At 38.0% G+C, this 14,118-nt stretch overlaps 1 protein-coding gene across 5 annotated transcripts in view; it reads right to left on the reverse strand.

Moving 5' to 3' along the window:
• LOC148950065 (G protein-coupled receptor moody-like) overlaps positions 1-14,118 on the reverse strand; it is a 343,869-nt gene that overhangs the window by 152,330 nt on the left and 177,421 nt on the right. The window lies entirely within an intron of this gene.

The raw sequence follows: 14,118 nt of genomic DNA on the forward strand, positions 1-14,118 counted from the left end.
GAATGCTGATATGAGGAAAGCATATCTGAAACACTTTTGATCTGTTTCAAAACAAATCTTCTGAACGCCTTTACAACTTACTAGATCTGGATTATAATTTAAAACTGTACCCTTATCCCTATACCCCCCTCTTAAAATAAAATCTTTCCTAATTTTACATATATTAACACTTAAATTTTCAACAAAAAGAACTAGAGAGCCACTACTTTTTTCATTAAAGTTCTCGAGATGCGTTATAATTTGATCCATCCAATCTAAGCAAACACCCACAACATTTTCCAAATTTTAATAAACGAACCGCATCTTGGAACGTATAAAATTATAATAAACCTAACTTTTTCCCTCATTTAAATAAAAAACTTGTAGAACAATTGAAACATTAATTTAATCCCTCCCCCGCCACCATTGACTTTGATTCTCCAGAAGTGCACGAATTTTTCCTACATAGTCATGCACAATTTCTACAGGGTCATAAACCAATTTTCTCGCCATTAGTGTATTAAAAGGATCCCCAAACGCTGCAGTGAAAACAACTATATTATTTAAAATTCTGTTGGACAGCTGAAAGTCTGGGAGAGTTGTATCCCCCTCCCCCTCGTGGATATTATACCATACCCCCCCCTGTTCAAAAAAATATTGAAAAGGTTCCACTTCAGGTTTTCGTAGGGGAGTCGAGTTGGGATAGGAGGGTTGAGGGGTACCTGGTCATTCCCCGGGAAAAAAAACAAAAAATTTCTGAGTGGTTTGAGTAAAGTCTAACACCTCAACAGCGCGATAATAAACATTTAAAAAATCACCTAAAAAGTCGTCAATATTATCTGGAATTTGATGTAAATCATCCCATAGTGAATTGTTGGGGGACTCCACGTGTGCCTCCTCTTCTTCTCCAACTGACGAGCAGGGGGGAGATGGCGAGTATGGAACCAGGACAACCTGTAAATGAAAAAATAACTTATTTTCAAAGTGTTCAAATCATCCCCTACTGTTTTTAAAATTTAGATTATTATTGCTTAATAACATTTGGTTAATACAACTGAAGATAATATAAGATATGACATAGAAGGCAACAATTTGTTTTTTTATTTTCAAAGTGTTAAAATTTTTTTTTTTTTTCGGCGCTCCCCCCAATGCCCCCCCTAAACTTTTCCTACCCCGCTCTCTCGCCCCTCGCGGGCACGGGTCAGCGCCCCACCGCCTCCATCTGGTATGTCGCGGGACCCGCATCGCGTCCCACGCGGCGGTGCGGGCCCGTGGCACAACCCTGCGGCACTTCCCTGATCCATGGCGCATCCCCCCGGCACGTCCCTAGCCTTGCCTCCACAGCACTCCCCGGACCCCGCGGGGCAGTCCGGGCTCCACGGCTTCCAGCCGTTTACCAAATGCCCCAAAAAACTGGATTGTTATGCGGCATAAGTCGTTTCGCCTACTCCCCGTACAGGTTGTCTATGACTCCCAATGAGCCTAGATTATTTTTAATTGCGTGTCTGTTCTGTTTCCAAGCATATTCTCTGGGAAACAGTACAATCAAATTCGAGAACCGTTAACTCAGTACATCGTCAAGAATGTTTCCACATCACTAAAATATTGGAAAGGCATTGTAAGATTGAAAGTTATCTTAAAATATCCTTGCGCAAATTACGGGGTCCATATGTGACAAATAGATAAATGTGAATAATCTCACTCAGTTCCTTCTCTTGAACTATGTGATAATCAATTGTGAAAAATAGGGGATTTTGAGTTTCAAATGGTGAGTATTAATTGAAATTACCCATGAAAAATATTCGCTTATGAGATAACGTCAAAGAGAGAGGGGGGAATGCATATAAAATAGCAAAGTTTCGTTAAAACAGCATTTTGAGTTTCAAATGCAGTGATTATTAATAGAAATTACCTAAAAATACTCGCTTATGAGATATCGAAACGATAGCAATGATTAGAAAAGAGCGGTTTCTTTGCAAAAATTACATTTCGATATCTCCGAGGGAGGGGGAGCAGAGAAAAGAGTGGTTTCTTTTTAAAAATTAAATTTGGATGTTTCCGAGGGATATAAATTTAAAACAATGGTTGGGACGAGGGGTTAATATCTCACAGAGATAAGTTTATATTGGGATTGAAATGGACTGAAAAATAAATGAATAGAAAAGTGGGAAAAAATACTTACATTTTCATATCCCGGCTGCACTTGGGCACCCGAAGGACCAGGTAGTGCATGCTGGAGGGTGGACGGGGCGACGTCGCTATATTCTTGTGCGACTGGGCCGGCTATTTCACGATCTTGCGCTTCGGCAGGGTTCACCATATTATAAGAAGCCGTCCACTCTCTCTTTAACTTACACCCAGGCTGCATTGGGGCGGGCACTGATGGGACCGTCTCGTCATATCTTGCTTTCTTGAACTGAGGGGGCACGCATTCTTCACAATTTGCCTTAAAAAGAAGAGAAAAAATTAATATCTAAATAATTTGCTCCCTTTTTTACAGAAAGAAAGTTAGTATCATCATACATGTAATTTTGTTTAGAAATGGCATTTATCACTAAGAAAGCACAACGTAAAAAAATTCGTGAAATATACTAATTGCATCCTTTTTTGAATCTAAGAATTACGGTTCACTGAGCCCTTCAAAAGCCGGCCTATATAAGTCAGCCTAGTTTCTTATTTTTAGGCGTTTATGTTCTTTTCTGGTTTTAATCTGCATTGTGCATGCCTTATTTGATGCATTTAAAGTATTAACGGTATTTTTTATCTTTCCATATCCTTTTACGATAGCTGGTATTTATCACACACCCAGAAAAAACAGCCCACGGAAAATAACCCCCACGGAAAATATCCCTGAGAAAAGACATGGGAAAATACCCCCGCCCTCCCCCGCAAGATATGGTAAAAATGCTCGGCAATTTACGCCTAATAAAGCCAGGTCTCTGTTTCTTAAACTCACCCCCTTACTTTTCACGCGAAGAAACAGTTTGTTTTCACCTTACAATGATGGTGTTAGAATTTAGGCATGGTCCCCTCCCCCTTTCGCCAATGTCCTAAATATATTGTTAGATCTTAATTTGAAAATAACGAGATTTCACCGGTTCTCCAAAAAGAGATTGTATATGCATGCACTTAATAAATTGCAATTGTCTGCATGAAAGCGTTTTAATTTGACAGGAGAAACAGTTCCTTTTGACTTTGGCTGATGCGTTTGTAAACACACCGGAAAGGGGTGACAGCTAATTATAGGCCTCACACCAGAGAGCCTTGTGTCAAATCAGAACGAGCTAATACCAATAGTGCTATGTATTTCTCATAAAAATTAATACACTTTTGAAAAAATCATATATTTAACTAAGTAATAATTTTTTCTTCTGGATAAAGTTGTGTTGTCACATAGGGAGGGGGGGGGGTTAGGTTTTGTGGGTAAAAGAAAATCTTTTATGTATTTAATTTTGACGGAGAAACAGTTCCCGTTGACTTTGGCTGCTGCATTCGTAAACACATAGGAAAAGGGGTGACAGCTAATTATAGGCCTCGCACCAGAGAGTCTTGTGTCAAAACCAGGTTCGGTTAATAACAACAGTGACGGAAGTCAATGATCACTTTTAGCTATGATATAGACACTTAAAATTGCATAAATTTAACGAAAGAAAATTAATTATTTTTGCTAAAATTAAGGTCGTAAACAGAGGGGGAAGGAAGGATGGAGTTTACGTAACGAAAAAAGAGCGTGTTTTACACTTTTTATCGAGTATAAACATCATATAGGGACGTTTTCATAGGGGGGGGGGTTTACCCGAATATAGTAGAGGGTGACCACGGAAAACAATTTTATTTTGAAAATAAAAAATGAAAACAGAACTTACATTGCTAATTGTGGCTGCCAAGGCTTCAAATTCATCAATAATTTCATATGTTCTATCCATTGTGTCACAATACTTTCTGATAATTGAATCACATTGCATGCCCGATATATACGAAATCTCAATGGCGAATTGTTATGTAACGGGGAAACCATATGTAAGCAGGCCTCTGATTGGTTGAGAAGGAGGATGTATCCGACTCGCTGATTGGCTGAGAAGGAAACCCGTGATCTAACTGTTTCCGGGAAACTCATAACATTTGGTGAGAGCAACAACAACAAATACTATTTCTGGACACCATGACATTCGCCTCGTGCATGTACATGACAACAACAACAAAACATACTATTTCTGGATCATAAAAGTCGCCAAGAGTGAGCCAAAACCACCAACATCGACCTTGACATTCACTGAGAGCGTGCATTTACGACAACAACAACATTGACCTAGGAAAAAAGAGGTCATTGACCCCATGAACCACGTATTCTCCCTAGGGATTCCATGCCCATATATGGAGTGCAAAAAAAGTTGTAGGTGGCAGCAGGGGTGAATCGTGGGGCCTCCTGACCCCTCTCTACTGGCATGTCCATCCTCGCTGAAAATCCCCCCCCCCCGTGAAATTTCTTGCGGACGATTTAACTTGGAAAATTCTCCGTAGCGTACTCTCATTTGAATATAGACTTTAACATCTATTCGCTGTTGTAAGAACTCCGGGAAAGCCCCCTTCCGTAGAAATTTTTTTCCGGAAATCCAAGCACGCTGAAAATTTTTTCGGCCCCGGGAACATCTTCACACACAAAATTGAGTTGGCAAAGAGAAAAGTAAAAAAAATAAAAATAATTTCTTATAGGAATTCTGGAAAATCCTCCAGTGTAAAATTTCCTTTAGAAAGCTCAAACCCAGAAATTACCAACCCCACGGATTATATTACCCATGGAAACCCACCCCAGGCACCCCCACCCCTGATAAACGTCTGTATACTTCCCAATAACAAATACTATACGCAAACAATGGGAAATTTTATAACTTAAGCATCTATCCCTAAAGGCTTTGGGGGATCATATTATCTCAAAAGACACAGGTATTGGACCTTCCAACTATGCTGAACGATATGGCTATCTTAAAATTTTTACCAAATGATTTTGGGGGAAAAAAGAGGCGTGGGAAGGGGAGGGCTGGATGCCCTTCAGTAGTAAGGCATCTAGTACCACTGAACCCACATTGAATTACACATGGATATGCGTGTAGTTTAACCGGTACATTGGTTTACCACGGGTCAGTCACCTATTACTACGAACGGTACATGCCTTACCAGACGGGTTTTCTGAGGTAACACCCATTTTTTTGGGGTCAAACAGAGAGAGAGAGCGCGGCGGTTAGTCCAATATACAGTAACTTGATTAGTTGGTTACGAAAAAATACCAGTTTAAAAAAAAAATAAACAAGTATCCATGTTCTTTCTTCTGGCAAAAAAAAAAATACAAATTCCAATCAAAACTGGTCAAACGTGTTAATAACCTGTAAGTTATAGCTATCTGATAACTCGTTCAGTATCGCATGTATTATTAGCAGTATCAATGGTATTTCATTTGCGTAGAGCTATCTCTATTTGCCAAAACTTTTATCATTCGCATAAAACTAACTCAATTTGCAAAAAAGGTATTCCATTTGCGTAACTCTGCTCTGAATGTCCTTAATGAGGATATAAATAATATAGAATGACATTGTGACTTGACCTAGCTTTACCTCTCCAATATGATCTGTATAATACACAAGTAACGTTTGAAAAGTATTGTCAATTTGAAATCGGATCTAACGTCCCCTTCGGTCTCCCATTTCTGAGGGGCAGGAGAGGTTTGGAGAGGGGGAGGGGGAGTCAATTTTGGAGGTATAACAAGTACCATTCATTGCGATCATAGCTCTATGTTGGCTCGTTTTAAATACTTCAGCTTGTCAATTCATTTGTGTTAAATAAAAATCTTGAATCTGGAAAATGAAAAAATAAGTATTTAAACAAAATGCACGATGCTGCTAATTAAAGAATAGTAGGCTACACTCAGAATTGTTTGCATGAGGGTTCAGTTAAAGACGTTCCCTTCGTTCCCCCCTTTCTGAGGGGCTGGGGAGGGTTGTAGTGGGGTTGGGGGAGTCAATTTTGGAGGTATAACAAGTACCATTCATTGCGATCATAGCTCTATGTTGGCTCGTTTTAAATACTTCAGCTTGTCTATTCATTTGTGTTAAATAAAAATCTTGAATCTGGAAAATAAAAAAATAAGTATTTAAACAAAATATACGATGCTGCTAATTAAAGAATAGTAGACTACACTCAGAATTATTTGCATGAGAGTTCAGTTAAAGACGTTCCCTTCGTTCCCTCATTTCTGAGGGGCCGGGGAGGGTAGGAGAGGGAGCAGGGGAGTCAATTTTGGAGGTATAACAAGTACCATTCATTGCAATCATAGTTCTATGTTGGCTCGCTTTAAATACTTCAGCATGTGTATTCATTTGTGTTAAATAAAAATCTTGAATCTGGAAAATGAAAAAATAAGTATTTAAACAACATGTACGATGTTGCTAATTAAAGAATAGTTGGTTACACTCAGAATTGTTTGCATGAGGGTTCAGTTAAAGACGTTCCCTTCGTGCCCCCATGTCTGAGGGGCAGGGGTGGGTCGGAGAGGGGGCCGGGGAGTCAATTTTGGAGGTATAACAAGTACCATTCATTGCGATCATAGCTCTATGTTGGCTCATTTTAAATACTTCAGCTTGTCTATTCATTTGTGTTAAATAAAAATCTTGAATCTGGAAAATGAAAAAATAAGTATTTAAACAAAATGTACGATGCTGCTAACTAAAGAATAGTAGGCTACACTCAGAATTGTTTGCATGAGGGTTCAGTTAAAGACGTTCCCATCGTTCCCCCATTTCTGAGGGGCAGGGGAGGTTAAGAGAGGGGGACGGGGAGTCAATTTAGAAGGTATAACAAGTACCATTCATTGCGATCATAGCTCTATGTTGGCTCGTTTTGAATACTTCAGCTTGTCTATTCATTTGTGTTAAATAAAAATCTTGAATCTGGAAAATGAAAAAATAAGTATTTAAACAAAATGTACGATGCTGCTAATTAAAGAATAGTAGGCTACACTCAGAATTGTTTGCATAAGGGTTCAGTTAAAGACGTCCCCCTCGTTCCCCCATTTCTGAGGGGCTGGGGAGGGTAAGAGAGGGGGAGGGGGAGTCAATTTTGGAGGTATAACAAGTACCATTCATTGCGATCATAGCTCTATGTTGGGTCGTTTTAAATACTTCAGCTTGTCTATTCATTTGTGTTAAATAAAAATCTTGAATCAGGAAAATGAAAAAATAAGTATTTAAACAAAATGTACGATGCTGCTAATTAAAGAATAGTAGACTACACTCAGAATTGTTTGCATGAGAGTTCAGTTAAAGACGTTCCCTTTTTTCCCCCATTTCTGAGGGGCTGGGGAGGGTAGGAGAGGGGGAGGGGGAGTCAATTTAGAAGGTATAACAAGTACCATTCATTGCCATCATAGCTCTATGTTGGCTCGTTTTAAATACTTCAGCTTGCCTATTCATTTTTATTAAATAAAATCTGGAATCTTGAAAATGAAAAAATTATTATTTAAACAAAATGTATGATGCTGCTAATAAAGGAATACTAGACTGCACTCAGTGTTGTTTGCACGAGGGTTCAGTTAAAGAGGGCTCACTTGCAAAGAGGTTCAAATGCAGAGGGGTTCACTTGCCTGGGGTTCAGTGACATGAGGTTTTAGGTACAATGGAGCAAACACAAAAACAAAGGGACGAAAACAAACGCCAAATTAGCCCAGTGGCCTATGATAAATCTCAGTAGCACGGAGGGTTAGTTGTGCAGGATTTTGGTTATACAGGGGATTAGTTCCATGGAGGGTTCAGTTGCACGAGGGGTCAGTTAAATGGGGTATAGTTACACAGGGGTTTAGTTAAATTGGGTCGAGTTGCACGAGGGTTCAGTAGCAGGAGGGTTCAGTAGCATGGGGAATCAGTTGTACAGGGTTTCGGTTATACAGGGGTTCAGTTACATGGAGGGTTCAGTTGCACGAGGGCTCAGTTAAAGGGGGTATAGTTACACAGGGGTTTAGTTAAATTGTATCGAGTTGCACGAGGGTTCAGTAGCACGAGGGTTCAGTAACACGGGGGTTCAGTTGTACAGGGTTTCGGTTATACAGGGGTTCAGTTACATGGAGGGTTCAGTTGCACGGGGGTTGAGTTAAATGAGTCTTGAGTTCCACGAGAGTCGACTATAAATAAGCCTTTTGCGTCTTTCTGAACTTTCTGTGAGAGGCGGGGGTAAGTATTTAGTTTAAATAATTCTATTAAAATAATTCTATTAAATAATTTGCTACTTACTTACAATTTTTCATAATATCTTTAATGAAATTCCCGTATTGTGTATCCAAGAGTTGACTTCAAGAAAGAAATTGTTACTTACTGAGAATTTTTTCATAATTTCTTGAATTAAATTTCCGTACTGTGTACACAAGAGTTGACTTCAAGAAAGAAATGGTTACTTACTGAGAATTTTTTCATAATTTCTTGAATTAAATTTCTACATCGTGTATCTAAGTCATGAAAACAATAAAGAGTTTGTTACTTAATTGGAATTTTGTCATAACTTCTTGAACGAAATGTCTTTTTTGTTTATCCAGTAGGTGAATTCAAGAAAGAATTTGCAACTTACTTACAATTTTTTCATATCCACGAGGTGACTTCATGAAAGAGATTGTTACTTACTGAGAATTTTTTGATAATTTCTTAAATGAAATTTTTGCAGTAAGTATACATGAGATAACTTCAAAAAAGAGTTTGCTGCTTACTTAGAGTTTCGTCATGAATTTTTGAATTAAATGTCTTTTTTGTAATTATAAAGGAGTAAAATTAAAGAGAGAATTTGTTACTTACTTATTATTTTTGATAATTTCTTAAATGAAATTTCTGCATTGTGTATACAAGAGGTGACCTCAAGAATGAGTGTGTTACCTATTTACAATTCCTTCATAATTTCTTGAATGAAATTTCAGTATTGTGTATCCAATTGTTGAAAACAATAAAGACTTTATTGCTTACTTGCGATTTGAATATGATTTCTTGAATTAAATATCTGTAGTGGGTGCAGGAAGCGAATTCAAGAAAGCTATTGTTGCTTACTTACAATATCATCATAATTTAATGGAATGAATAAAACTATTCTAAAGAATAAAGACGGGTTAAGCTTAAAGATATTTATTGCCTAAACGTATTAACATATTTTTTGAGAAAAAAAAATACAACACCACATATTTACATAAAAATAGTACTCAGAGTTCACACTTAAACATCCAGAAACGATGATCCTGTAAACTTTGGAAATAGGTTTTTCTTGGTGAAAACCAATAATTAAAATTCTAAGTATATGTCAAAAATTCATATGTATATTCCTTCCCATGGTCAGTTGAACCCAGAATAACCCCACTATCTAAAATACAAACATTACAAATTATCAACAATCAACCACCCTACTTCTTAGAAATTCTCTTTATCAGAAGTTTACAGTTCTGTCAAATGACCAGATGTGTATTCGAATTTGGGTTATCAATTTGGATTATTTGAGTCAGTTCGAATTCTGTATCTGTCCTCGCCATATGTACCTTCACTGTATTATATGTATAAATAAACGTTTTATACTCTAAACACAGACTATGTGATGGTTAGAGGTTCTAGGCATCCTCCACCGGTAGAACCCAGATAATAGGCCAACGCTACCATAAGGCCCTAAAGAGAAGAAGTCTCACTGTACAGAGAAATAGATAATTCACAGAGAAGTAAACAAAGAAACTTTACAAAGTGGTGCAGCGGTTTTTGCCGGAGAGGATTGCAGTTAACATTTTCTTTTGAGGCCCGTCACCTACAAGATTGCAGTAAACATTTTATTTTGAGGCCCGTCACCTACAGTGTCGTCGTTCCAGCTTCAGTTCCAGGTTCCAGTTCAGATCTAGTTCAGTTCCAGTTCAGCTCCAGGTCCCAGTTCAGTTCCAGGTTCCAGCTTCAGTTCCAGGTTCCAGTTCAGTTCCAGGTTCCAGCTTCAGTTCCAGGTCCCAGCTTCAGTTCCAGGTCCAAGTTCAGTTCTAGGTTCCAGCTTCAGTTCCAGGTTCCAGTTCAGTTCCAGGTTCCCGCTTCAATTTAAGGTTCCCGCTCCAGATTCCAGTTTTTGAAAAAAAGTGAAGAACGTCGAAGGACAATTTACGAAAGTAAGTCATGCATTTTAAGTTCGCACGCGAGTAGGAAATCTGTTAGGAGTGTTGAATAACGATTGTTCCTTGTTTTTAGAGCGTTGACTTAATTAATTTGGTTTACTAATATTTTTTTTTCTTGTTTAAAATGAGCGTAATTCCAATTTTAGATCCTTCAGATCCTGAATTTGACAAAGATATTTCTTCATCCTTTTTCAAAGAAATAAGAAGTAAAGGTTTAAATATCCCTTTGAATTTTGATTCTTCAAGTCGGGATTATAATCCCACTTTAATTGTAAAATTTTTGACTACTGTGGGTAATTTAATGGGCAAAGAAAATGCCACGGAAAGAAGTAGTGTAAATATGGGGGATAATTCTGAGGATGATATAACAGATAAACCTATTGAGGATAAGAGCAACGAGAATTTGAATCAAAGAATAATTGTGTCAGCAATGGATCCCCTGGGAAATATTCCAGTTCTTGAAAATGCAAAATTTATAAAACCTTTTTTTAGCCAATTGAGAAGGGTAAAAACATTGCTAGGCTGGTCAGACTCGCAGGTAATAGATGCAGTACCGCTTAGAGTAACAGGGCCATTACTTAATTTTTTTGAGGATAGAGATTCCTCCAATATTATAAATTTAGAGGAACTTGAAAAGGACATGACGCAGGCATATTTACCAGGAAAGACAACTGGAAAGAAATTGAAAGATTTAGCTGAATTGAGGCAATTATCCAATGAAACAGTGTATCAGTTTTATAAGAGGGTGGAGATTGCCGCAAAATCATATCGATCGGGGTATGGCGGATTAGTAGGTTTTTCTGATAGTATAGGCCTGAATTGTTTTATTGAAGGTTCGAGACTAAATATTAAGAGATATTTATTAGAACACCAGGATGCTTATAATTCCCTCTCTGAAGCGTATAAGATAGCGCAGCGTTTTGAAGCTATTGCAAAAGAAATTGGTGAAGAAAAGCAGGATTTTTTTCAGCAACCGTAGATGCTGAATCTCGTTGCAGAGGAAAGAATGAAGAGCTCCATCAGAACTGGCCTGATGTTAAACGTGACCAGGGGGATAGGTAGATTTTTTTTTAGTGCAGGATGTAGGGGTCATATTAGGAATTTAAGCAGAAATTTTAGGAAAAAAAAATTATGACGAGAAGCTGAGAATTTTTTATAAGGCATTGATCTAGAAAGGTATATTATCAAGAGAGGAGGCTGGTGAAGGGGCGAACTATGGTTGACCGAGGGACCAGATAACTGAAAATTTATTAGGAACCAACGTAATGAGGCGTTGTGTCGAGAGAGATTAGGCTGGTGAAGGGGCGGACGACGGTCGACCGACGGACCAGCGGTTAACGGGTTTCAGAGGATCCTGGAAAAGGAAGGTCTGAGCGGTTAACGGGTTCAGAGGATCCTGGGAAAGGAAGGTCTGAGCTCCCATGGGCGAAGAGAGAGGTAGGCGGTGGATCACCGAACCTCGAAAACCCTGCAGGTTTCGTACCATGGAAAATAGTCGACAGGGCGGAAAAGAGCGTGCCAGAAGTCGACAGGGCGGAAAAGAGTTCCGTGCCAGAAAGGAAAATAGTCGACTGGGCGGAACAGAGTTCCGTGCCAGGAGTCGACAGGGCGGTAAAGAGTTCCGTGCCAGAGAGGAAAATAGTCGACAGGGCGGAAAAGAGTTCCGTGCCAGGAGTCGACAGGGCGGAAAAGAGTTCCGTGCCAGGGGGAGTGACAAATAATAATTTTGTGTCTTGGCTGTTGAAAATTTTTGACGGTCTGTTTCTAAAGGAAGGTGTTCTTTATTGTTATCCGCTAGGAGGCGTTGGCAAGGACATAGGGATCCCCAGAACAGCTAAAATAGTCTTGCCAAGTTTCCTGGTAGATTCGACAATAAAACTGGCTCATGATAACTTACTCATTGGTGGTCACATGTCTATGGAGAAGACATTAGATCGAATGAGCCGTATCTTTTTATTTGATAGAATGAGTGCAAAAGTTGGAGAGTATTGCGAGAACAGTAATTTGTGCTTGCGTAGGAATAAAATGCATCAGAACGTCAAACCTACGTTAGGAAAAAAATGAAGAGCCGAAATACCCATTCCGTGTGTTTAAACTTTTGGTTGTTTAAAATTGTCTTGAGCAACCAGTAATAACAAATAAATCAATATCGGAGGAATCAAGAATCGTAGAATTGGAGTTAGAGACTCATGGGCATAGGAAAATTGATTCAACATCATCTGTATACCAGCTTCCAGTGGAGACTCCAGTAGTAACTTCAGAAATAATGGAGGATAGCTCCTTTTCTATTGAATAACCTGAGGTTCAAATGGAACCTAGTCTATTAGTGTAGAATTAGATAAAGAGGAAATTCATGTTAAAGCAGGCTCGAGTGGAGAAACAATTAGTCTTTGGAGAAGCAATAGGAAAGCAGGAAATAAACCTCCAGATTATTATAGAGAGTATTGAAATAATTATAGAGACAAGTAGAGCAAGATGATTGTAGAGATTAGTATGTTATTGCGGTACAAACGGTGTTGGGAATTGATGTTAAGTTAAAATGAGGATGTAGTTGGGTTTTTATGCTGATTAACTGGACAGGAGAAATGCTTTCATTGAAATAGGAAAAATAGAAAGATAAAAATGAAAAGCGAAATATTTTTGACCAACCTTTTTCAAATAATGTATTTACTTCCTTTTGATATCTTATGGATAGTAAAATAACCGAATAATTTGGAAAAAAAAGAATTAAAGCTTTGGAAAAAGGAAAGTAAAAGAAAATCTCATTGTGTTTCTGTCAAAGATTTCCATTTTTTGTTCAAGTGTTCTGTTCAAATTTAAATTCTTTTAAAAGATATTCCGACGATGTGCAAATTTTATATTAGGTGTAGCTATGCAAATTTTATGCGAACTTAGCATGACAATATAAAGCGAAATGAAAGTGCCAATTGGGAAAATATTTTCTTGTGTCTTGTTGATTCAGTTTTAGTGTCAGTATTTATTTTATGTTCTTGTTAAGTGTACCTTTGTTTGTACCTTTGTTTGAGGATAGAAAATCGTTTTTTTTTGGGAAAAAAAAGATTTTGAAAACCCCGGGGAAAATCTGTAAACTTTGGAAATAGGTTTTTCTTGGTTAAAACCAATAATTAAAATTCTAAGTATATGTCAGAAATTCATATGTATAATTCTTCCCATGGTCACTTGTACCCGGAATGAACCCATTATCTAAAATGCTAACATTGCAGATTGTCAACAATCCACAACCCTACTTCTTAGAAATTCTCTTTATCAGATGTTTACAGTTCTGTCAAATGGCCAAATATGTCTTCGAATTTGGGTTACCAATTTGGATTATTTGAGTCAGTTCGAATTCTGTATATGTCCTAATCATATGTACCTTCACTGTATTATATGTATAAATAAACGTTTTATACTCTAAACACAGACTATGTGATGGTTAGAGGTTCTAGGTATCCTCCACCGGTAGAACCCAGATAATAGGCCAACGCTACCATAAGGCCCTAAAGAGAAGAAGTCTCACTGTACAGAGAAATAGACAATTCACAGAGAAGTGAACAAAGAAATTTTACAATCCCATGATATAGAATAGTTTTTTTAACCATGTCTTATGGATTTATCACGATCAGGTATGTCCTTAGGTATCCACTGCGCGAAGAACCTAACCTAGTCTGCAGCACGGTGATAACCCCCTTCAAATTTAGGACACTTAAACTCTTCTAGATTGAAAAGTGGAATCCTAGGGTCACACTTTTGAATTAAAACTTTATCTGTTGGTAAATTACCCTTTACGCAGAGTGCTTCAACCCCGAAAAACCTGCAAATTTCACTGACTTCCTGAACATTTATCAGTTCCTTACCAGCATTATTAAGTGGTGTAATCACTCTATCATAGAATCCCAGTCTGTTTATATGACGTAATGTAGTACTCCAAAAGCTTTTATCATACTCAAACAGATTATAGTTCACTATCCAATGATAAC

This window comes from Artemia sp. Qi Xiang Cuo, chromosome 7 (genome assembly GCF_049724085.1).
Source record: "Artemia sp. Qi Xiang Cuo chromosome 7, ASM4972408v1, whole genome shotgun sequence".
Lineage (NCBI taxonomy): Eukaryota > Metazoa > Arthropoda > Branchiopoda > Anostraca > Artemiidae > Artemia > Artemia sp. Qi Xiang Cuo.